Source organism: Dendrobates tinctorius, unplaced genomic scaffold (assembly GCF_039654945.1).
Source record: "Dendrobates tinctorius isolate UK_male_01 unplaced genomic scaffold, ASM3965494v1 ptg000083l, whole genome shotgun sequence".
NCBI classification, from domain to species: domain Eukaryota; kingdom Metazoa; phylum Chordata; class Amphibia; order Anura; family Dendrobatidae; genus Dendrobates; species Dendrobates tinctorius.
The window spans coordinates 5,282,481-5,306,378 of record NW_027361751.1 but is presented as its reverse complement, the minus strand read 5'-3'; the positions used below and the strand labels follow the sequence as shown (position 1 = coordinate 5,306,378).

Below are 23,898 nucleotides of genomic sequence, written 5' to 3'. Positions count from 1 at the left end.
GCGCAGCGCTAAAAAACGCTAATGTGAAACTAGCCTTATAAGGGTTAAAAGTTGACCAGCGATTTCTCATTTTTACAACACCATTTTTTTTTTAGGGACCACATCACATTTGAAGTCTATATGATAATAAATACCCAAAAGTGATACCATTCTAAAAACAGCACCACTCAAGGTGCTCAAAACCAGTTTCAAGAAGTTTATTAACCCTTCAGGTGCTTCACAGGAATTTTTTGAATGTTTAAAAAAAAAAATGAACATTTAACTTTTTTTCACAAAAAAATTACTTCAGGTCCAATTGTTTTTATTTTACCAAGGGTAACAGGAGAAATTGGACTGCAAAAGTTATTGTGCAGTTTGTCCTGAGTAGGCTGATACCCCATATGTGGGGGTAAACCACTGTTTGGGCGCATGGCAGAGCTTGGAAGGGAAGGAGCGCCGTTTGACGTTTTCAACGCAGAATTGGCTGGAATTGAGATCAGACGCCATGTTGCGTTTGGAGAGCCCCTGATGTGCCCAAACAGTGGAAATCCCCAATTCTAACCCCAACCCCAACACACCCCTAACCCTAATCTCAGCCCTAACCCTAGCCCTAACAGGAAAATGGAAATAAATACATTTTTTTTTATTTTATTAATTTTCCCTAACTAATGGGGTGATAACGGGGGGTTTGATTTACGATATATGGCGGGTTTTTATGTTTGGCAGCTGTCACACTCTAAAAGACGCTTTTTATTGCAAAAAATAGTTTTTGCATCACCACATTTTGAGAGCTATAATTTTTCCGGATTTTGACCCACCGAGTCATGTGAGGTCTTATTTTTTGCGGGACGAGTTGACGTTTTTATTGGTACCATTTTCGGGCACATGACATTTTTTGATCGCTTTTTATTTCGATTTTTGGGACGCAGAATGAACAAAAACTAGCGTTTCATTAATCTCTTTTTTTGGGGGGGGGTGCGTTTACACTCTCCGTGTGTGGTAAAATTGATAAGGCGATTTTATTCTTCGAGTCAGTACGATTACAGCGATACCTCATTTATATCATTTTTTTATGTTTTGGCGCTTTTATACATTTTAAAAACTTTTATATAAAAAATAATTATTTTTACATCACTTTATTCTGCGAGCTATAACTTTTATTTTTTCACTGATGACGCTGTATGACGGATCATTTTTTGCGGGACAAGATGACGTTTTCAGCGGTACCATGGTTATTTATATCCGTCTTTTTGATTGCACGTTATTGCACTTTTTGTTCGGCAGTATGATGCTAAAGCATTGTTTTTTGCCTTTTTTAAGGGGTTCACTAAAGGGGTTAACTAGTGGGTCAGTTTTATAGGGCGGGTCGCTACAGACATGGCGATACTAAATATGGGTACTTCTATTGTTTTTTTTATTTACATAAAGAAATTAGTTTTGTCATGATCTCAGTGCGGGTTTGACTCGCACACGTGGGGTTAATGTTTGGAACCAGTGCTGATGATTGGCATTTCTGGGGTTAAAGGTTGTGATCCCGATGCAGGCTTACCTGCACACCTGGGGCTATGATTGTGGCCTCTCCCTGGTTCTGGGGGAGGCTTCTTATAGCCTCAGGACGCTCCCATCCCTGTCAGTTATACTCTTGCCCTTGGCATTTGTGTGGTGACCCCTGAGTGTGTTTGTGCTGTGTTCTGGTTACTTGATTCTCTGTGTATGACTCGGTCTGTTTCCTGGATATCGCTTTGGATTCTGCCTGGTACCTCCTATGTCTGTTTGGTTTTGATCTCTGCTTGGCCCTGATTATCGGCTCTGTCTCATCCCTGGTACTGTACTGTGATCCTGTGTATGACCTTTGGCTTTGTCTGACCTCCCATCTGTTTATTCCTCCTGTACCTCGTTTAGCACTGCTTCTGTACTCAGGACACGCGCACTGGCTCTATGAGCAAGTGTAGTGCGGTGTCTCTGACATTATAACTGACCATTTCAGTTTTTTTTGTTTGTTTGTTTTTTGTTTTTTTCTGAAGAAAAAAAAAAAAAAAAGTGTGTGTTATCCTCATGGATCCCATACAAGCCTTGGCTGATCAGGTCAAGCACCTGACCCAAATGTTCCATAAGCTCAATGTGGAACAACGCACGATGGCCCATACCCAGCAACAGTTAGTGGTTACTGTGCAGGGGGCTGTCGATGCAGGGGCTTCTGGTTCTGGGGGTAGGGATGTGTCATTAGTGTCCCCAGAATCTCCGGTCAAATTACCAGACCTTTTCTCAGGGGATAAAAAGGAGTTCAGGTCTTTCAGAGAAGGATGCAAGCTTTTTTTTTCTCTAAGGCCCCGCTCCTCCGGGGATGAGTTCCAGAGGGTGGGGGGGTCATTATTTCCCTACTTCGGGGGGGCTCCGCAAGCATGGGCTTTCTCTCTGTCTTCCTCTGCTCCTGAACGTATGTCAGTGAACGCATTCTTTGAGGCCCTCGGGCACATTTATGATGAACCTGACCGAGTGCGATTGGCAGAGGACATGGTGATGAGTGTCTGTCAGGGGAAACACACAGCTGAGTGGTTTTGTTCTGAGTTCCGCCGCAGGGCGGCAGAGGTCTCTTGGAGCGACGCCGCACTCCGAGGACTCTTTCGCAGAGGCTTGTCCGAGCGGCTGCAGGATGCCTTGGCGTTACATCCCCCACCTAACTCTCTCGAGGACGCCATGACCCAGGCCGTCCGGATGGCCCGCAGGCTGCGGGCCAGAGGGGTGATGCAGGTGGATACTCCATTATTCCCCAGTGGAAAAGAGACTGCCCCTGAGCCCATGGATGTAGGCGCCCTCTCCCTGAAGGATACGGAGAGGAAACGCCGGAAGGACAAGCAGTTATGCTTTTACTGCGGTAAAACGGGACATTGGAAAAGGGAGTGCCCGAATTGCCCGTCTTCAAACCCGGTCGGCGGGAAACGACTAGGTCTGGGTAGTCAACGGGGAGGCTGCTCAGACCCTCAGGTACCATTTTCCTCATTTTCTAAAGTAGTACTGCCTGTGGAACTGTTTGTGGATGGTAGTTCTTTTTCCTCTACAGCCTTTGTGGACTGCAGATCATCTATTAATCTTATTGACTCCCAATTGGTCACACACTGCAAGATAGGGACAGTTAGGCTCAAGGTTCCGATCAAGGTGATGGCCATTGACTCCTCTCCCCTCACTAAGGAGGGAATTCGCTTTATGTCTGATGTGTTTTCGCTCAGAGTGGGCGCTACTCATGTGGAAAACATAAGTTGTTTTGTGCTGGACAATCTACCTGCAGGGTTGGTGTTGGGCATGCCCTGGTTACAACACCATAACCCAGTTATTAACTGGAAAACGGGGGAGATTGTACAATGGGGGTTTAATGATTTTGAGTTATATGATAAAGCCGCACTGCTGGTTGAACCTGTTAAATCTGTGTCTGTATCATCTGTCGAGCTGGAAGGTATTCCGGAATGCCTGAAGGACTTCGAAGATGTATTCTCCGAAAGCGAGGCAGAGACGATACCGCCACATAGACCCTTTGACTGCGCTATTGAGCTGGTCCCGGGGGCTAAATTACCCAAAGCCCGTCTGTTAAATTTGTCCGGTCCTGAGCGCTTGGCTATGAAGGAGTACATTACTGAAAGTCTGCGCAAAGGACACATACGTCCTTCAGTCTCACCTGTGGTGGCAGGTTTCTTTTTTGTAAAGAAAAAAGATGGCGGGTTACGTCCCTGTCTCGACTTCCGGGAGCTTAATCAAATTACTGTACGGAATACGTACCCCCTTCCGTTGATTCCCGATTTATGGAACCAACCATCAGGGGCAAAGTGGTTTTCTAAACTGGACCTTCGGGGGGCATATAATTTGATAAGGGTCCGAGAGGGGGATGAATGGAAAACCGCGTTCCTCACGACCGAGGGACTATTTGAAAATTTAGTCATGCCGTTTGGTCTTACCAACGCCCCTGCCATATTTCAGAATTTCATCAAGGTGGTATTCTCGGATCTCATTGGTCGTTTTGTCGTTATCTACTTAGATGATATTTTGATATATTCCCCCGACAAGTATTCTCATTTGAAACATGTACGAACTGTGCTCTAAAGGCTGAGAGAAAATCATTTGTATGCCAAATTGGAAAAATGTGTATTCTGTGTATAAGAGTTGTCCTTTTTGGGGTTAATTGTATCCGGTGAGGGTTTTCGCATGGACCCCAAGAAGGTGCAGGCCATTGCGGATTGGGTGCAACCCCGAGATCTTAAGGGTCTTCAGCGCTTCTTGGGGTTCGCCAATTATTACCGCAAATTTATCCGGGGGTTTTCGCAAGTGGTCAAACCTCTCACGGATCTAACATGCAAAGGTGCGGATGTGAGAAATTGGTCCTCGCTCGCAAAAGCGGCCTTTGCGACGCTGAAAAAATGTTTTATGTCTGCTCCTGTGTTAGTGCAGCCAGATCCGTCCAAACCATTTGTCGTGGAAGTGGATGCCTCTGAGGTGGGGGTGGGGGCGGTGTTGTCCCAAGGGCCTGCCACTCTAACCAACCTCAGGCCATGTGCTTTCTTTTCCAAGAAGTTCTCTGCTGCGGAAAGAAATTACGACGTAGGCAATAGAGAGCTTCTTGCGGTCAAATTGGCGTTTGAAGAATGGAGGCACTTTTTGGAGGGGGCCAGTCACCCGGTTACGGTGATCACAGATCACAAAAATTTGTCGTACATTGAGTCTGCTAAAAGACTAACGCCCAGATAAGCCCGTTGGTCACTTTTTTTTTCCCGTTTTCAGTTTACAGTTACATTTCGTCCAGGGTCTAAGAATGTCAAGGCTGACGCCTTATCACGCAGTTTTCAGCCGGTGTCGCCCCCTGAGCCACCGTCCTCCATTCTTCACCCTGGGGTTGTGATAGCAGAGGTCTCATCTGAATTGGAACGGGAGATTCAGGGGGCCCAGTCGCAGGCCTCGGCGGCCAAGCCGGAGGGGAAGTTGTTTGTCCCAGAGCAACTTCGCCTGAAACTCTTGCAGGAGTTCCATGAATCCAAGCTGAGTGCTCACCCTGGTATTTCAGCCACACGTCTGGCGGTGGCTAGGATCTTTTGGTGGCCTACCCTTGGTTCGGACATAAAAAAATTCATTGCTGGTTGTGGGGTCTGCGCTCGTTCTAAAAGCTCTCATAGCCGGCCGGCAGGGGAGCTGATACCCTTGGCAGTGCCCGAAAGGCCATGGACTCACTTATCCATGGATTTTGTTACCAATCTCCCTCCATCTAAGGGTAATACAATGGTATGGGTAGTGGTGGACAGGTTTTCTAAGCAGGCTCATTTCGTACCCCTGTCCGCACTACCGTCAGCTGAGACGTTGTCCAGGTTGTTTGTGCAGCATGTGATCCGGTTGCATGGGGTACCCCTGAATGTGGTGTCTGATCGTGGTGTGCAGTTTGTGGCTAAGTTTTGGCGTGCTTTCTGCAAAAAATTAGGTATGTCTCTGTCCTTTTCGTCTGCATACCATCCTGAGAGCAATGGGCAGACGAAGCGCACTAACCAGTCCCTGGAACAGATCCTCAGGTGTCTAACCTCTGCTAGACAGAGTGACTGGTGCGATGCACTGCCGTTAGCTGAATTTGCCTTCAATAGTCGGGTGAGTCAATCCACTGGTAGGTCCCCTTTCTTGATTAACTATGGGTTCAGTCCTCATTTCGGTGAGTTTTCTCGTCTGGATTCGGGGTGCCCCGGGGCTGAGGACGCTGTTCAGCGGTTAAAAAATACATGGGCAGAAGTCCAGCGGCGTATATCCAGGTCTCAAGGCAGGTATAAGTATTTCGGGGACAGGAACACCTGGTCCCATGTTTCGGGTGGGAGAGAAAGTTTGGCTCTCCACGCGAAACATTAAGTTAAAGATTCCGTCAGCCAAGTTAGGACCCAAATTCATTGGCCCGTACAAGATTGTGGAAAAAAATCAATCCAGTGGCGTATAGGCTGTGCCTTCCACCCTCTTTCAAGATCCCTAACGTCTTCCACAAATCTCTACTGAAACCTTTTGAAGCAGTCCGGGGTGACTCCGAGTCTGCTGCTTCTCCTGTTTTGGTCGAGGGGCAGGTGGAGTACGAGGTTGGTCATATCGTAGATTCCAGGTTGGTACGGCGGTCGGTACAGTACCTGGTTCATTGGAAGGGGTATGGACCGGAGGACAGGTCCTGGGTGCCGGCCCGGTTGATGCATGCTGATCGCCTGGTACGGGCTTTCCATGCTAAGTACCCGGGCAAGCCTGGGGGTCCAGAGGCCCCCCGTTGAGAGGGGGGTACTGTCATGATCGCAGTGCGGGTTTGACTCGCAGACGTGGGGTTAATGTTTGGAACCAGTGCTGATGATTGGCATTTCTGGGGTTAAAGGTTGTGATCCCGATGCAGGCTTACCTGCACACCTGGGGCTATGATTGTGGCCTCTCCCTGGTTCTGGGGGAGGCTTCTTATAGCCTCAGGACGCTCCCATCCCTGTCAGTTATACTCTTGCCCTTGGCATTTGTGTGGTGACCCCTGAGTGTGTTTGTGCTGTGTTCTGGTTACTTGATTCTCTGTGTATGACTCGGTCTGTTCTCTGGATATCGCTTTGGATTCTGCCTGGTACCTCCTATGTCTGTTTGGTTTTGATCTCTGCTTGGCCCTGATTATCCGCTCTGTCTCATCCCTGGTACTGTACTGTGATCCTGTGTATGACCTTTGGCTTTGTCTGACCTCCCATCTGTTTATTCCTCCTGTACCTCGTTTAGCACTGCTTCTGTACTCAGGACACGCGCACTGGCTCTATGAGCAAGTGTAGTGCGGTGTCTCTGACAAGTTTATTAGGGAATTTTTTTTTTTTCTTTATTTAGGAATTTTTTAAAAATTATTTTCACACTTTATTTTTTTTTTTACTTTATTATATTGTCCCGGGGGAGGGACATCACTATATAGTGTCAGATCGCTGATCTGACACTTTGCACTGTACTGTGTCAGATCAGCAATCTGACAGGCAGTGAAGGAGGCTCCTCAGCAGGCACTGAGAAGCCCCCTCCCTGCAGGACCCCGCGGCCATCTTGGATCCGGGGGGCCTGCAGGGAGGAGGCCCTCGGAACAACGCGATCACATCACGTTGTTCTGAGGGTCTCAGGGCCCCCCCTCCTTAATATCCGTGACCACTCCTGGCATATAGCGTCAGGTGTCAGCTGTGATAATCAGCTGACACCCGGCCGCGATCAGCTGCGCTCCCCCTGTGAGCGCTGCTGATCGCTATGACGTACTATACCGTCCATGGGCATTAAGGCCCAGTGCACAAGGACGGTATAGTACGTCACATGTCAGGAAGGGGTAAATGGAAAGTTGAGTGGAAGGAAAAAGTGTGGTAGAAAAGGTTCACAAGCAACCGGGATAACCGCAGCCTTGAAAAGGATTGTTAAGAAAAGGCCATTCAAAAATTTGGGGGAGATTCACAAGGAGTGGACTGTTGCTGGAGTCATTGCTTCAAGAGCCACCACACACAGACGTATCCAGGACATGGGCTACAAGTGTTGCATTCCTTGTGTCAAGCCACTCATGACCAATAGACAATGCCAGAAGCGTCTTACCTGGGCCAAGGAGAAAAAGAACTGGACTGTTGCTCAGTGGCCCAAGGTGTTGTTTTCAGATTAAAGAAAATTTTGCATTTCATTTGGAAATCAAGGTCTCAGAGTCTGGAGGAAGAGTGGAGAGGACACAATCCAAGCTGCTTTGAGGTCTAATGTGAAGTTTCCACAATCAGTGATGGTTTGTGGAGCCATGTCATCTGCTGGTGTAGGTCCACTGTGTATTATCAAGTCCAAAGTCAGCACAGCCGTCTACCAGGACATTTTAGAGCACTTCATGCTTCCCTCTGCAGACAAACTTTTAGTAGATGGAAATTTCATTCTCCAGCAGGACTTGGCACCTCTCCACACTGCCAAAAGTACCAATACCTGGTTTACAAACAACAGTATCACTGTGCTCGATTGGCCAGCAAACTCGCCTGACCTTAACCCCATAGATTGGTATTGTCAAGAGGAAGATGAGATACCAGACCCAACAATGCAGACGAGCTGAAGGCTGCTATCAAAGCAACCTGGGCTTCCATAACACCTCAGCAGTGCCTCAGACTAATCTCCTCCATGCCACGCCGCACTGATGCAGTAATTGATGCAAAAGGAGCCCCGACCAAGTATTGAGTGCATTTACTGAACATACATTTCGTTAGGCCAACATTTCGGATTTTAAAATCATTTTTCAAGCTTGTGTTATAAGGTATTCTAATTTACTATCAGGATCCTGTCAGCGCCGGCGAACTGCCACGGCTGAACAGGGTGACTCACCCACACTGTGGGAGGGCCCGGGGTCAGATACTGCAGGGAAAGTTCAGACAGACGGGACCTGCGACTCTGAAGTTAGTAAGAAGTACGAGGACCTACGATCATGTGACCACAGGGGGCGGGGCTTAGTGTCCCACTGCTGGAGAGGATTGTAGGGTTCTACTTCAGGAATCCTGGAGTAGAGGAGAGGGGAACTCAGGTCAGACAAACAGGGGGCCATACACGGAGAGGCCGGCGCGGTACCAGAGGGGCGAGAAGAGAATAGTCAGAACACAAGCAGCAGATAGAAAGCAGATAGCAGAGATAGCAGCACAGTACAAGAGGGGCAATCAGAGAATAGTCAGGTCATAGGCAATGAGTCATACACGGAGAGGGCAGTGTAGTACAGGAGGGACAGGCAGAACTCATAACAAGGACAGAACCAGATCAGAACCAAACAAGCAAAGTATCACAGTCACAAAGCACACCAGGGTCACACACACTCGGCCAAGGGTCTGAGTATAAGGGACGAGGAATGAGCCCACAATGAGGCTATAAAAAGCCTCCCAGTGTCACGTCGCCATCGAAAACAGGGACTGCTGTGCCTGCTTCGGCCACTAGGAGGCACCAGACTGGCACGTCACTGTCAGACCCAAGCTCTGATATTTCGGTCTCGGCCTCTGGGAGGCGCGGGGCTGTCATGTCACGGTCAAACTCGGGGACGACTGTTCCTGCCTCGACCACTGGGAGGCGCTGTGGTCCGCCCATGGGTACTGCTAACAGGGAGGAGGCTCCTCCGCAGGCATCTGGCGGTCGCAGGTTGAGCTCCTCTGTCGGTCATGAAGGGGTTGGTGCATCACCATCTGGCCTGGTCCCGGGGGCAGTCCTAATGACGTCATCAGACCGTGAACCTGTGAGGGATGATCTGATCGCTCAAATACCTTGGGGCTGTTCTTGTTGGCCGCCAGATATAGTCTTGGTTTCCACAGTGTGCTAGTTTTGCTATTTGCTATCTTTGATTCTGAACTTTGCCTGGATTTCTGACTCTGCTCCTGCCTGACAATTTTGTACCTTTGCCGTCCTCCTGGTTTACGACTCTGACCTTGGCCTGGTTTTTGACACTGTGACTGCCTAACGATTTTGTACCTCTGCCTCCCTCCCGATTTATGACTCTGAACTTGGCCTGGATTTCTGACTCTGCTCCTGCCTGACGATTTTGTACCTTTGCCGTCCTCCTGGTTTACGACTCTGACCTTGGCCTGGTTTTTGACGCTGTGACTGCCTAACGATTTTGTACCTCTGCCTCCCTCCCGATTTATGAGTCTGAACTTGGCCTGGATTTGACTCTGCTACTGTCTGCCGTTTTTGTACCTCTGCTGGTTTAGACTTGGATTTTTTGACTACGCTTTTGGTCCCGTTTTTTAACCCCTTTCTGGTGACCGTCCTGCTCTGGTCCGCTGCTCGTATTCAGACTGCTACCTCCTGGGCTCTGCTGTAAATCTAGATCCCTGTATAGGGGGTAAAGGGTATTGGGGTTGCTCGGGGTGCTGTCTTACTGCAGCCCAGACTCGCAGACGGACGTCACACCCAGAATCTCAAGAGTGAGGCCGTCCAGATTAACCTCTGAACTACCTAATCCCACAAACTAAGCAGATAATGACATTTACTGAGATAATGACTTTCGGGTTTTCATTGGCTGTAGGCCATAATCATCAACATTAACAGAAATAAACACTTGAAATAGATCACTCTGTCTGTAATGACTCTATATAATGAGATTCACTTTTTGTATTGAATAACTAAAATAAATTAGCTTTTTGATGATTTTATAATTTTGTAAGAAGCACCTGTATGTGTGGCCAGTACAAAATATGACTTATTCTAAAGACCATACTGAGGCCTAGGGGGCACTCATTACGGGTAGAAGAAAGGAGATTTCGGCAGCTAAACAGGAAAGGACTCTTTAGTTAGAGCAGTCGGACTGTAGAATGTCCTACCACAAGAGATAGTAATGGCAGACATTATAGCACCTGTTATAAAAGGGCTGGACGATTTCCTTGATACACAACATTGCTGGTTATAGTTAAATTTGTGATGAAATGAACAATTGGTGGAGAAAGGTTGAACTTCTTTTTACAACCTATGTAACTATATTTCTGCTGAGGCATGGCACTCTTACTGAAGGATGGTCCTCAGGTTACTAAGGTTGTGGGGTACAGCACTACAAGACTATACAAGGTGACCCAGCTGATCCCATTGCTTGAAGCCTCACAATGTCGCGGTACTGTCGATCAATTGTTAGATGTCGTCTTCATTTCATGATGTCAACATGTGAACAGCGTGATGTGGAGAACGGTTTAATACAACTTCTAATTGAACCTATATATAAAATAGAATCCCTTTAGCCATAGTAAAGCCCTCACAATTAAATTGTGGGGTGTCAATAGCCAGACAGACGGTGCCTACACCTGTCAAACTTAGCTGTCCAAGCGCAGTACAGAAGAATTTCGCCAAGCCGATCCGGATCACCCACAGTGCTCAGTCCTTGCTGTCCTTGTGTCCCTGCTTGCAGTGGAAAGTGAGCCAAGAATGTAAGGGGCAGCCTCAGGATAACACTTCCATTTGCAATTTCACTTCCTGAAAACGTTCCATTAAGTGGAAAGACATGTTGAGAAGTGGAAAAAGAAAGAGCGTGCTCTATATCTGCCGCATCAGAGAAAGTCAGGGGCTCCAGAGGTGTCATCAATGTCAGAGCAGCACTTGTAAAGCAGGGGTCCTCAAACTTGTGGCTCAAGAGCCACATGTCACTCACAAACCCACGATATGTGGCTCGTGTCGGTCTGTCAGCTTAGAACGTTAGCCCCGGAACTGGATGCGATAGTGTCAGGAGTGCTTCATGTGAGAACACCAAAAGTAGGTAAGGTGGGAGCCCCTGAACCTAGGCATACCACCTCAGTGTGATTATACCGGTAATGGGGGCTTTGGGTGCCACTACCGTGAGGGACATGTGAGAGCACTATTCATGTTGCGGGGGTTTCGGATGTGAGTCACGACCAGCTATCAGACCTGAATGTGGCTCTCGTGATGAGACCTGGGGACCACAGCTCTAAAGCATACAGCCTGCAAGTGCCGCTGGGTGGGCTGCAGCTGACTAGCAGCGGATGAGGGAACTAGAGACTGACCCTTCTGGAAAATGTGCTGTAGGCCAACAGATCAGTTTCAATATTCATTTTCAGGTTAAATGTTCTTTTAAACTGGCTGTCAAAGAAAAAAAAAAAAACATGCGACTCTCGAGTGCTTAGCTGTAAAAAAGCAAATATTTTTACAGTCTCAGCAACCCCCGTCACATCTATGCTCGGAGTAGTTTTTTTTTTTTAAATCTAGTTTACTTACAGAAACGGTTCGGCAGTTTTTATAGTTTTTTTATGTCTATCGGACATATTAAAGATGTAGTTTCCCCCATTGGGGCAATTTAGGGGGGGGGGAGCAACTTTGCCAATTCTGCCATTGTAGCTCAGGTTTAATTTTTACAGTGTTCACCGTGTGATAAAAAGGAGAGATTACCATTATTCTGCATGCCGACATGGACACTGCGGTATCACATTTGTGGCTTCTGATCTGACCCTTCTCCATTACAAAGCACTGAATGGGGGGAAATCTGCCATAAAACGCCACACATGAATGAGCATGCGGCAGATTTGTAACCCACATTTTTTTCCGTAACGTGTGAATGGGTTTGTGCGAGATCTATGTCCTTGGCATGTGCTGTAAACTGCTGCAGATTTACGAATCCACACCGCAAATCCTCAGCAAATCCTGAACTTAGCCTTAAAGTGCGGGTCATTCCCAGGAGCAATCAGACCACTGCCGTGAGCTGTGACCTGTCCACAACGGTAAATCCAGAGAATGGAGGACAATACTGTCTGGCAATTTCACGTGGTTCTTTATCTACGTCAGCGCATGTACATCTATGGAATAAACACTGCCGGACATAGTGACAGCACGCGCGTCCTCTGCACGGCGCTGCGCCATCTCTCGCCTTTCAGCAAACATGAAACACGCTGAAGCTGTTGTCAGCGCTCGGAATATTATTAGCGGCTGTGTATACAATGTCAAGTGGGGTTTATTCAAGAGTAGAAATGACGCTCATTATTAATCTGTCTCCTCCAATCTGTAACATTGCCGTGAGCACAGCACCCCCTGTTGGTAAGCGGCACCATTTACACATTGGCAACATCTGACTACATACAGAAAAAATGTTCTAAAATCCCAAATTTATCCAGAATGAAAGACACAAACCCTTAAAGCTTTAGGGGTAGGGCTTAGTATCCGGGAATGTCTTTTTACTATGAACAATCCACATGCTGTGTGACAATGTCGAGTATTTGCTTGCAGAAATTTCTGCATCTCTTGGCAGCAAGCATTTTTTTTCCTGTGCATTCAATGGGTCAGAAACGCAGGGAAAAAAGCACAAAGATGCTGCGGATGTAAACACAGAAAATCCTGAAAGGAAAAAAAAAATCTGATATATATACTATAATATATATATATATATATATATATATATATATATATATATAAAAATATATATATATATATATAAAAATATATATATATATATATATATATATATATATATATATATATATATATATATATATATATATATATATCTCTCTAGGTCCATATATATATATTTGGACAGAGACAACATTTTTCTAATTTTGGTTCTAGACCTTACCACAATGAATTTTAAACAAAACAATTCAGATGCAGTTGAAGTTCAGACTTTCAGCTTTCATTTGAGGGTATCCACATTAAAATTGGATGAAGGGTTTAGGAGTTTCAGCTCCTTAACATGTGCCACCCTGTTTTTAAAGGGACCAAAAGTAATTGGACAATTTACTCCAAGGCTATTTCATGGACAGGTGTGGGCAATCCCTTCGTTATGTCATTCTCAAGCAGATAAAAGGCCTGGAGTTGATTTGAGGTGTGGTGCTTGCATTTGGAAGGTTTTGCTGTGAAAGAAACATGCGGTCAAAGGAGCTCTCCATGCAGGTAGAACAAGCCATCCTTAAGCCGCAAAAACAGAAAAAACCCATCCGAGAAATTGCTACAACATTAGGAGTGGCAAAATCTACAGTTTGGTACATCCTGAGAAAGAAAGCAAGCACTGGTGAACTCATCAATGCAAAAAGACCTGGGCGCCCACGGAAGACAACAGTGGTGGATGATCGCAGAATAATCTCCATGGTGAAGAGAAACCCCTTCACAACAGCCAACCAAGTGAACAACACTCTCCAGGAGGTAGGCGTATCAATATCCAAATCTACCATAAAGAGAAGACTGCATGAAAGTAAATACAGAGGGTTCACTGCACGGTGCAAGCCACTCATAAGCATCAACAATCAAAAGGCTAGACTGGACTTTGCTAAAAAAAAATCTAAAAAAAGCCAGCACAGTTCTGGAAGAACATTCTTTGGACAGATGAAACCAAGATCAACCTCTACCAGAATGATGGAAAGAGAAAAGTTGGTGAAGGTGTGGTACAGCTCATGATCCAAAGCATACCACATCATCTGTAAAACACAGCGGAGGCAGTGTGATGGCTTGGGCATGCATGGCTGCCAGTGGCACTGGGTCACTAGTGTTTATTGATGATGTGACACAGGACAGAAGCAGCCGAATTCTGAGGTATTCAGAGCCATACTGTGTGCTCAGATCCAGCCAAATGCAGCCAAACTGATTGGTCGTCGTTTCATACTACAGATGGATAATGACCCAAAACATAAAGCCAAAGCAATCCAGTTTATTAAAGAAAAGAAGTGGAATATTCTTGAATGGCCAAGTCAGTCACCTGATCTCAACCCAATTGAGTATGCATTTGACTTGTTAAAGACTAAACTTCAGACAGAAAGGCCCACAAGCAAACAGCAACTGAAAACCACCGCAGTGAAGGCCTGGCAGAGCATCAAAAAGGAGGAAACAGTGTCTGGTGATGTCCATGAGTTCAAGACTTCAGGCAGTCATTGCCAACAAAGGGTTTTCAACCAAGTACTAGAAATGAACATTGTATTTACAATTATTTAATCTGTCCAATTACTTTTGGTCCCTTTAAAAACAGGGTGGCACATGTTAAGGAGCTGAAACTCCTAAACCCTTCATCCAATTTGAATGTGGATACCCTCAAATGAAAGCTGAAAGTCTGAACTTCAACTGCATCTGAATTGTTTTGTTTAAAATTCATTGTGGTAATGTCAAGAACCAAAATTAGAAAAATGTTGTCTCTGTCCAAATATATATGGACCTAACTGTATATATATATATTTCTACAGTGCTTTACAGACATTGCATAATATATACCGGTATATTATATTCTGCTGTTTTACGATTACAGCTTTATGCATGGGATCTTAAGAAATCGCATTCACATGTGAAAAATACCAGCAGCACGAACTGACCAATGCCGCATATTTAATAACAGCAGCAAAATGTCAATTTATGCTGCGGATGTCATTATGTCTGGGATTAGACTACATCTGGGCATCGATGCCCATTATTTCATCCTCTGTCATTACTTATTTCACTTGTTGCAATGCCTGGCTCACCCACACTTTCACAATAATATCTGTGAAGAAAAAAATGCTGCAGACATCACTGCGGCAGCTCTGCTGAGATGATACTTGGATATTTAGCCTTAGAGGAAATTTGTCACCAGGTGTTTGCTGCTCCATCTGAGAGCAGCATGATGTAGGGGCAGAATCCTAGATTCCAGTGATGTGTTGCTGACTGGGCTGCTTGCTGCAGTTTGGATAAAATCCCTGTTTTCTCTGTTGCAGATCTACCAATTATCTCTATACTGAGCAGTGATTGGCAGCTCCTGGATATGGAGGGCTATATGGCAGCAGGTTTACTAGTCCTCTAATGATAATTTCTTGAACATAAAACAATGATTATATCAAAACTACAGCAGCAGCTCCGTAAGTGACAAATCGCTGGAATCAGGGTTAATTCCCCTACATTATGCTGTTCTCTGATTAGGTAGCAAAACTTGGTGATGGAATCCCTTTATACACTGCAGCAAGTCCTAACCTTCCCAAAATCAGCTTGTTTCTCCTGTGACATCAGGAAAACTTGGGCATTATATCCGCACGTTATACGGAACGACCTGCAGCAGGTGAGCTGCGGCATCCTTATCTTCTGCACATTGCTATGGCTTCAGGTTCCCATACAGCTAACAATCACACACCTGTTCTTACCACGCTCTGCACCTGCCACAAGAACAATACAGAAAACCGTAAACTAGACCTTCACAAAGCAAACATGAGTAAATGGCGACGGGCTGTTCACATGGCACTTAGAATATGGGAACAGATTCTGCTCCAAAATCCACATCAGGTAATATTAATAGGATTCCTATCGATCACAAAGGGAAACGCACCTATAGTGCTCAGGGGCCGAGGCATGAAGGTGTTTTCACAAGTTCTCTGCTGGAAATATTGCAAAATTTTGATGCAATTTTGGGTGCTTTTTCCCCAGTCCCGGCCATCTACTCTGAAATGGGGCCCGGCCATCTACTCTGAAATGGGGCGAAGCATGGATGGGATGGAGCGTGGCTAAGCCCGCCTGTCTATTCAAGGAAATGTAAGGGTATGTTTCCACACGGCGTACCTGCAGCGCTTTGGATGCAGTGGAAACACCGCTCCGCCCAAAGCGCCACCCCCTGTTGTGCGCGCGGTGATACCACATGTGCTCATTGAATCATGCGGAATCACCGCATCGCATCCATAGACTGGGTTATTTATCTTGCGGAAACGGAGCGTCACCACAAGATAAATAGACATACTGCGGTCTATAAAGACACGCCACATGTCCGTAATTTCGGGTGTGTCACCTGCGTCCCTGCACGTATAGTAGAGATGGGATTTCATACAATCCCCTCCACTATGCTGTAACAACTGGACGCTGCGGCTGTATGCAGCGTTCAATCAGCAGCAAATCCTGAAAACAAACGCTACGTGGAAACATGCCCTAAAAGCCATAACAAATCAATTTTTGAGGCTTTTATGATTGAAAGGAAAGGTCAAATCTGACTACTAAACAAAAAGCAAAAAAACTGCAGGAAACCACACACTTCTTTTTCTGTTAATTTTTCAGCCTCAAAAATGTGTGTAAATACAAGAAGCCAAGCTAATTATTCACATTAAGACTCGTCACAGACACATATGATAAAAGGATTATTTCCATGTCGTTTTGCTGGGATATGCTGTCACGTAATGATCGGTGAGTGTTAGAGTGGAATTCAGTAATGGTATAAACCCAGTTCAATGGGACTCTCAGGTTTAGTTACCATGACAAATAAGAAATAGCAGGGGGAAGGAAGATACGTATAGCAATGTACAAGATGGCTGCATGCCAACCACTCAGATCCCATATATAGAACATAGAATCGTAGAGTTGGAGGGGACCTCCTGGGTCATCGTGTCCAACAATCTGCTCAAAGCAGGATTCACTAAACCATCTCAGACAGATGTCTGTCCAGCCTCTGTTTGAAGACTTCTATTGAAGGAGAACTCACCACTTCTCATGGCAGCCTGTTCCACTCATTGTTCACCCTCACTGTCAAAAAGTGTTTTCTAATATCTAATTTGTATCTTCTCCCTTGCAGTTTCATTTCGTTGCTTCTCGTGTTTGCATGTGCAAATGAGAATAATGAGTGTAAATACTGATGTAAAATACTGACCACATGCTGAAGGTGTAAATGTAAGGAGGTGGACGAGGGATTAGCCCAGTACAGGTGATACCTGAGTAACTGCAAGAGAACAGCGCCATCTGCTGGGCAAAGACTATAGAGAAAGTGAAAGTCTGTGCCCAGAGCAGAGCCAGGCTTGAGAGACGATCCAGCTGGAGCGGAGGATCGTTCCTGTGGGCTGTCACTTCCAGCGTAGATGTACGGCACAAGGTGTGGGCTGGAGCCGTGCTTCAGGGACCGAAGACGGCCAGTATGACGATCACACTGTGTACCAAGTGTCTCACATACCTAAAACTTGCGAGCTAGTGGGAAATATCGGTGACCCCATTAAGGCCACTGTAACGATCAGAGGCACTTAAAATGAATAGGACCAGTATAGCGAGTGACGGCCATTAAACGACTATTAATGCCTTTGTGTCTCAGCTTAACTGCTAGATAATCAGAACATTAAGAGCAGAGTATATAATAGAACGTTGCACAGATATCGTATTTAGTGGCGTCGCTGTGTTCTGATGGTGCCATAACACACTGTTTTTACTTTATTATTTATTATTATAGCGCCATTTATTCCATGGCGCTTTACATGTGAGGAGGGGTATACATACTACATACAAGTACAGTAATCTTAAACAATACAAGTCACGACTGGTACAGGATGAGAGAGGACCCTGCCCGCGAAGGCTCACAATCTGCAAGGGATGGGTGAGGATACAGTAGGCGAGGGTAGAGCTGGTCGTGCAGCGGTTTGGTGGATTGGTGGTTACTGCAAGTTGTAGGCTTGTCAGAAGAGGTAGGTCTTCAAGTTCTTTTTGAAGGTTTCCATGGTAGGCGAGAGTCTGATATGTTGTGGTAGAGAGTTCCAGAGTAGGGAGGATGTGCGGGAGAAATCTTGTATGCGATTGTGGGAAGAGGAGATAAGAGGGGAGTAAAGAAGGAGATCTTGTGAGGATCGGCGGTTTTGTGCAGGTAAGTACCGGGAGACGAGGTCACAGATGTATGGAGGACTCAGGTTGTGGATGGCTTTGTATGTCATGGTTAGGGTTTTGAACTGGAGTCTTTGGGTAATGGGGAGCGAGAGCAGGGATTGACAGAGGGAAGAGGCCGGGGAATAGCGGGGGACAGGTGGATTAGTCGGGCAGTAAAGTTTAGAAAAGATTCCAAGAGTGTTAGAGGGGAGGCCACAGAGCAGAAGGTTGCAGTAGTTAAGGCGGGAGATGATGAGAGCATGGACTAGGGTTTTTGCAGATTCTTGGTTGAGGAATGTACGGATCCGTGAAATATTTTTGAGCTGAAGTCGGCAGGGAGTGGAAAGGGCTTGGATATGTGGTTTGAAAGAGAGATCAGTGTCAAGGATAACCCAGAGGCAGCGAGCTTGTGGGACTGGAGAGTGTGGGCAGCTGTTTACTTTAATGGATAGGTCCGTTGGGGTGGGGGGGGGTCTCGTGAGATGGGAGAAAGATGATGAATTCTGTTTTGTCCATATTAAGTTTTAGAAATCTAGAAGAAGGAAGGAATAGCAGACAGACATTGAGGGATTCTGGTTAGTAGGGAGGTGATATCTGGTCCAGAGATGTAGATCTGTGTGTCATCAGCATATAGGTGATACTGAAAGCCGCGAGATTCTATGAGCTGTCCGAGGCCGCGGGTGTAAACGGAGAAGAGCAGGGGCCCTAGGACTGAACCTTACGGGACTCCCGACAGATAGGGGGCGAGGTGAGGAGGTGGTGTGCGAGTGCAACTTTGCGCCTGTTCCCCATAATATAGGGCTTACCTGTGCGCTCCAAGCTACCTGTTCACATGAGCGCGGCCTAAAGATGATGAACAGATTCACAATGATCTATAGACGACTGCTGTGTTTATGTTCCGTCTTTTTTATCCATTTTAAAAGCCATGAAGCGGCAAAAAGAGAGGTGCCCCCGACCACCCCTCAGGCAGCTCTCGCATGGAGGCCACCACTATTTTATACATGAATTGAAAAAAAATTCTTCAACGGCAAAAACGATGCAGAAACAGTAAAGAGAACGCTTTAGGAAAAGCCCCACCAATATTTTCCTCGTCGTCTGCTTCAAAACCTATGCGGGTACAGCGGCAGAGAAAAGATGCAGTGCACACATCGTGTAAAGAGGGTGGTCCGGGCTATGAAGAAAAGTCACTCTGTGTGGAGCTATTACAGGGTGCGACGGGCACGGTCATGCTTCCGCTACTCCTTGTGTGAGTAGGCCGCCATACTTTTAGACATGAAGCATTCATAGGAACCAGATGTGACTCGTCGGCCTAACATCTTCAAGTATGCAATTCACAGACCCACGGTGACGTGACCACCTGCCCACTCAGGAGGTTCATGGGAAGAGTAGCCCAGCCATGATTCAGCAGTCTGCGGTCAATAAGCGTGAACCATAAAACCCATCTATAGTATGCCAGTAAGGCATGTCACCATTTTAGGCCTCATGCATGTGAATGGGAGAACTTTTAAAGAACCATAACGTGCCATATGCATAAAGCCTAAAGAAGCCCATACACCTTTGATAGCCATCAGCCACACCCCATGCTGCCAACAGTTTTCCTGTTTCACCGCCCTCCCATGCACACTCAGGTCTGCCGAGCATGCAGGTGTTTTCAATTGGGCTGCAATCCACAGTCTGGCATCTGCTCATCTGCAGTGAGAAGAAAAAGGAAGAGCTGAAATTCATCGTGATCCATCCTTCTTCTCCCTCCCACACCATAATTGATTTTATGGGAGAAAAATGCAGTAATAAAGTGCCATATGCACACTAGCAGAAATTATGGTTTCCAACATAAAGACCTACTACTGACAAATTCCCTTTTAAGCGTATTTTCTACGTAATCTGAGAGCAGCATGATGTAGGGGCTCAGACCCTGATTCTGGTGATTTATATCTTGATAGTCTGCATGGTGTTGTTTCAATGTAGTGACTGTTTCATCAGCAGATGGTTATCACCAGAGGACTAGTTGTCTCGTGCCATGTAGTCCTCCTGCTCTGTGTAACCCCACCCCCATCCCTGATTGGCAGCTTTCTGTCTATGCACGGTGTACACAGAAAGCTTCCAATCAGTGGTTTGATGGGGATATACAGAGCCCCGCAATCAAAGAACTGATAAAATTATAGATGTGTAGCAGATAAAACTATCAAAACTGCAGCAAGCAGCCCAGTAAGTGACAAATCACTGCACTCAGGGTCACTGCCCCTAAATCATGCTGCTCTCAGATACGGCAGCAAAAACCAGGTGAGCGATTCCCTTTAGGATTTGTCACTAACCAGACCCCTTTTTGCCTCCGGGTAGTCACAAATTTGTATGGATTGTATCCAAAATATAGGACCTTCTTGGCCACTTTGTGGAGCAGCACAGGGTAGCATATGAGTGTGTAGGAAGTAGCACAGACTTTACACCATGAGGCCTGACTTCTGCCTTCCTAGAGAACGCAGTTTAGTAGTATACACCACGCCTGATGGCAGCCTGCATATGTGAATTACAGCTGCAATCATCAGCCACATGGAGTTAAAGAAAATAAAAGCTAGCTCCTATATAAAGGCCTCTGGGGCAGATTCCCAATTAATCCCACAGGCATACAATTGGCTATTCCCATGGCCTTTCCTGCACCCACCTTTCCTGTATGCTCATACCCTGCGGTGGTACAGCTGTGTAACTTGGAGACACACCATGGCCAGGAAAACACATGAAGTGGGAATCCTACATGGAGCGGTCCCGCACACAGCAGGCCTTATACATATCCAGCCGAGTAAAGGTGAAAGGCCAGCGCCACCACAAAGCAAAGGCTGCAGATGAGGAGGAAATAACTGTACATGGATACATGGGAGCCCTGTGAAAACTGACCTGTACAAAGCAGACAGAAGATAAATGTGTCTGCAAATGGCCATAATGACCATGGGAAATGGGAACGAGCCGCTGAGCGGCCAGGCACAAAGGACTAAACAGTGACGAATAACCACACATATGACGGGAAGAACAGAAAACACGTTCTGCATCTCTCTAATACGTCTTATGGCTTCACTGCGTGCCAATATTTAAGATCTCAATATGCTGTCCGTGAATTACAACATTTGTACTTTTTACAGATACATTTTTTTCAACAAAAGTCTCTAGTCTAGATAACAGATTTAAAGGGAATTTATCACCAGGTTTCTTGCTGCCCCATCTGAGAGCAGCATGATGTAGGGGCACAGACCCTGATTCCAGTGATGTGTCACTTACTTTACTGGACTGCTTGCTGCAGTTTTAATTAAAAAAAAGTTTTAATCTGTTGCAGATGCAGCAGTTACCTGAATGCTGCGCTCTGTAGAACCCTGCCCACAGCACTGATTGGCAGTTTTCTGTGTACACTATGCATAGGCAGAAAACTGCCAAACTGAGGTGTTTATACAGTGCTCAGACAAAGAGGACTTCATCTCAGCAGGTTTACTCGTCCTCAAGTGATAATCTCCTGCTGATAAAGCAGTGATTTTATAAATAAAATAAAAAAATACCATAAGCAGCCTGGTAAGTGACACATCGCTGGAATCATGGTCTCTGTCCCTACATCATACTGCACTCAGATTACACAGAGCTCCGTGGACAGCACAGTATAGAGATGGAGAAGCTGAGAAGAATGATATATAGATTTGTTGGAAAATATTCAATATAAGGCCTCATTCAGACGTCGTTTTTTCACAGATAGAACTCGTAACCAATTAGAGTGTATAGAGCTGTTCACATGGTGTATTTATGTGGACTGAGCGGTCAGCTCAAAAATCACCATTATAAGTCTACGGGTTAGTGAAAAAGGACAGCAAAAAGACTAAGAAACCTTCAGGTTTTTTTCTTTCATCTGAGAAAAAAATGATGAAACGCTGACCAAACGCTGAAGGTAAAAGCTTACACACTAACCAAACACTAATAAAAAAATACTGATGAAATTTGGCCTGTGTTTTGTTTTTGTTTTTTTGAGTATGATCAAGCACACTTATGTCTGAATGAGGCCTAAAGTTTATTTTAATTCATTAAAATGCCTAGTGCTTCTGTGTATAGGAGTCCAGTAGGCGGTCCTACTACTGATTGACAGTCCTCACTGTATGCGCCATTATACAGTGAATAAAGACACATTGATTTCTTTGCCTGTGTGGATTGGATGGGTTGTTACGCATATCTGGTGAGAATTTCATGTCAATAGCACCTTTAGAAATATATTTACCAAGAAAATTGGTGACGTTTTCAATACTTATGTCACCTGCTGTATGTAACTGTGCACCATACATATGCTGCATCCACTTGGGTAGAGAAATAAAGCACAATTTATGAATGTATACAACTCTGCTTTAGGCATTTATCTTCTCTGTTTTATGCATTTATGATGAGCGATGACTGACCGGTCAATAAAGCGCAGCCTATAAAAACACAGAGTTGTTTTATGCATTTATGAGGATTGCACATCAGAACACAGCCTATAAAGATACACACACAGCCTCCCACTGGATGAATAATGGCCTCTATATGATATCCCCACCTAGCAGTCCTGGAAAGACGCTAGTACCGGCACGCAAAACATAAAAGGCAAATGGAAGCCGTGAGCCCACCGCTCACATGTACAATTCACAGTGACCACCGATGACCTGGTGTGCATTGTAAGAGCCTGTGCTCAAAATATCCAGGGTATTGTATGGACGGTCAAAAAAGGAGCGCCAGCCGTGTGTGAGTGAGGGGAGAATGCAGCTCCAGCCGGGCACCTCAGGAGAGGAAGAAAATTAAAAACAGTACAACAACAAACCCGGTCAAGGAGGAGCGCAAAAATGGAAATGGGGAGTTGAAAAGCTTCTTTATTATCCACAACGCGTTTCAACTGAACAATCCGTCTTCATCAGGTGTGCTCAAAATATGACATCGCCCCAGGCAATCAAGGAAGCCTAGCCGCACATGGAAACAGTGGGCAACATCAGCAAAGCAGGAGGCATAAGGGGACAGGAAAGCAAGATGGAGGATGGGGGTCGATTCATCAAAAAAGTTAAGCCAGAAAACGGGAGCAAAACACGTTACCCCAACGTGACGTTGCACAAAAGTTTCACAAGTTTTGGCGTCTTCACTTTGAAGCAGCTCTGCCAAAATGGATGGCGCTGGGGTGTTACGGGGCATGGCTACACCCGCCCATCAAATTACGCAAAAGTGCCAGCATTTTTTTACACCAGAAATGCTGCTCCAATTTTTTTTTTTTTCAACTGGCATGGCACTCCTCATCAGTGGATTCGGTGCATCAGACTCCAGTGAGCCCTTTATTAAAGGGAATCTGTCGCCCTATTTTTCGCCTATCAGCTACCGTCACCGACATTAGGGGCTTATCTACAGCATTCTGTTGAGGGCAGAGCAGAGTCTTGCAGTGCGCAGGCGCCGGGAGAGGTCCAGCACTTGCGCATTGCAGTATTCTGCTCTGCCCTCAACAGGACAGAGCAGTGCGCCTGCGCAGGAGCCACGACAGGTAGCAAAGAGGAAGACGTCACCGTTAGAAGATGGGAGGCGCCAGACCGCAACACCCATCGGACCAAGACCGGACCGCCCCCCCGGTGAGTATAATCTAACTCGTTTTTAATCTCTTTCAGGTTACATCGGGGGCTTATCTACAGCATTACAGAATGCTGTAGATCAGCCTCTGATGTCGGTGCCGGCAGCTGATAGGCGAAAAATAGGTGGCAGACTCCCTTTAACTAAGAATTTTCACAATTACAAAACTCATGTCAATCATGCCAAGGACTCATTCCTCAGGGGACGTGCTTACAAGAAGGTGAGGATTAGTCGGGGGGAAATCAATGTCATAGAAGTCTAGTCCTCACAGATTTGTACAGGGCGAGCGCA

At 45.9% G+C, this 23,898-nt stretch overlaps 1 protein-coding gene across 3 annotated transcripts in view; it reads right to left on the bottom strand.

Annotated features, from left to right (window-relative positions):
* Positions 1-23,898, bottom strand: part of ARHGEF28 (Rho guanine nucleotide exchange factor 28) — a 305,341-nt gene that overhangs the window by 174,947 nt on the left and 106,496 nt on the right. The gene's annotated exons all lie outside the window — the stretch shown is intronic.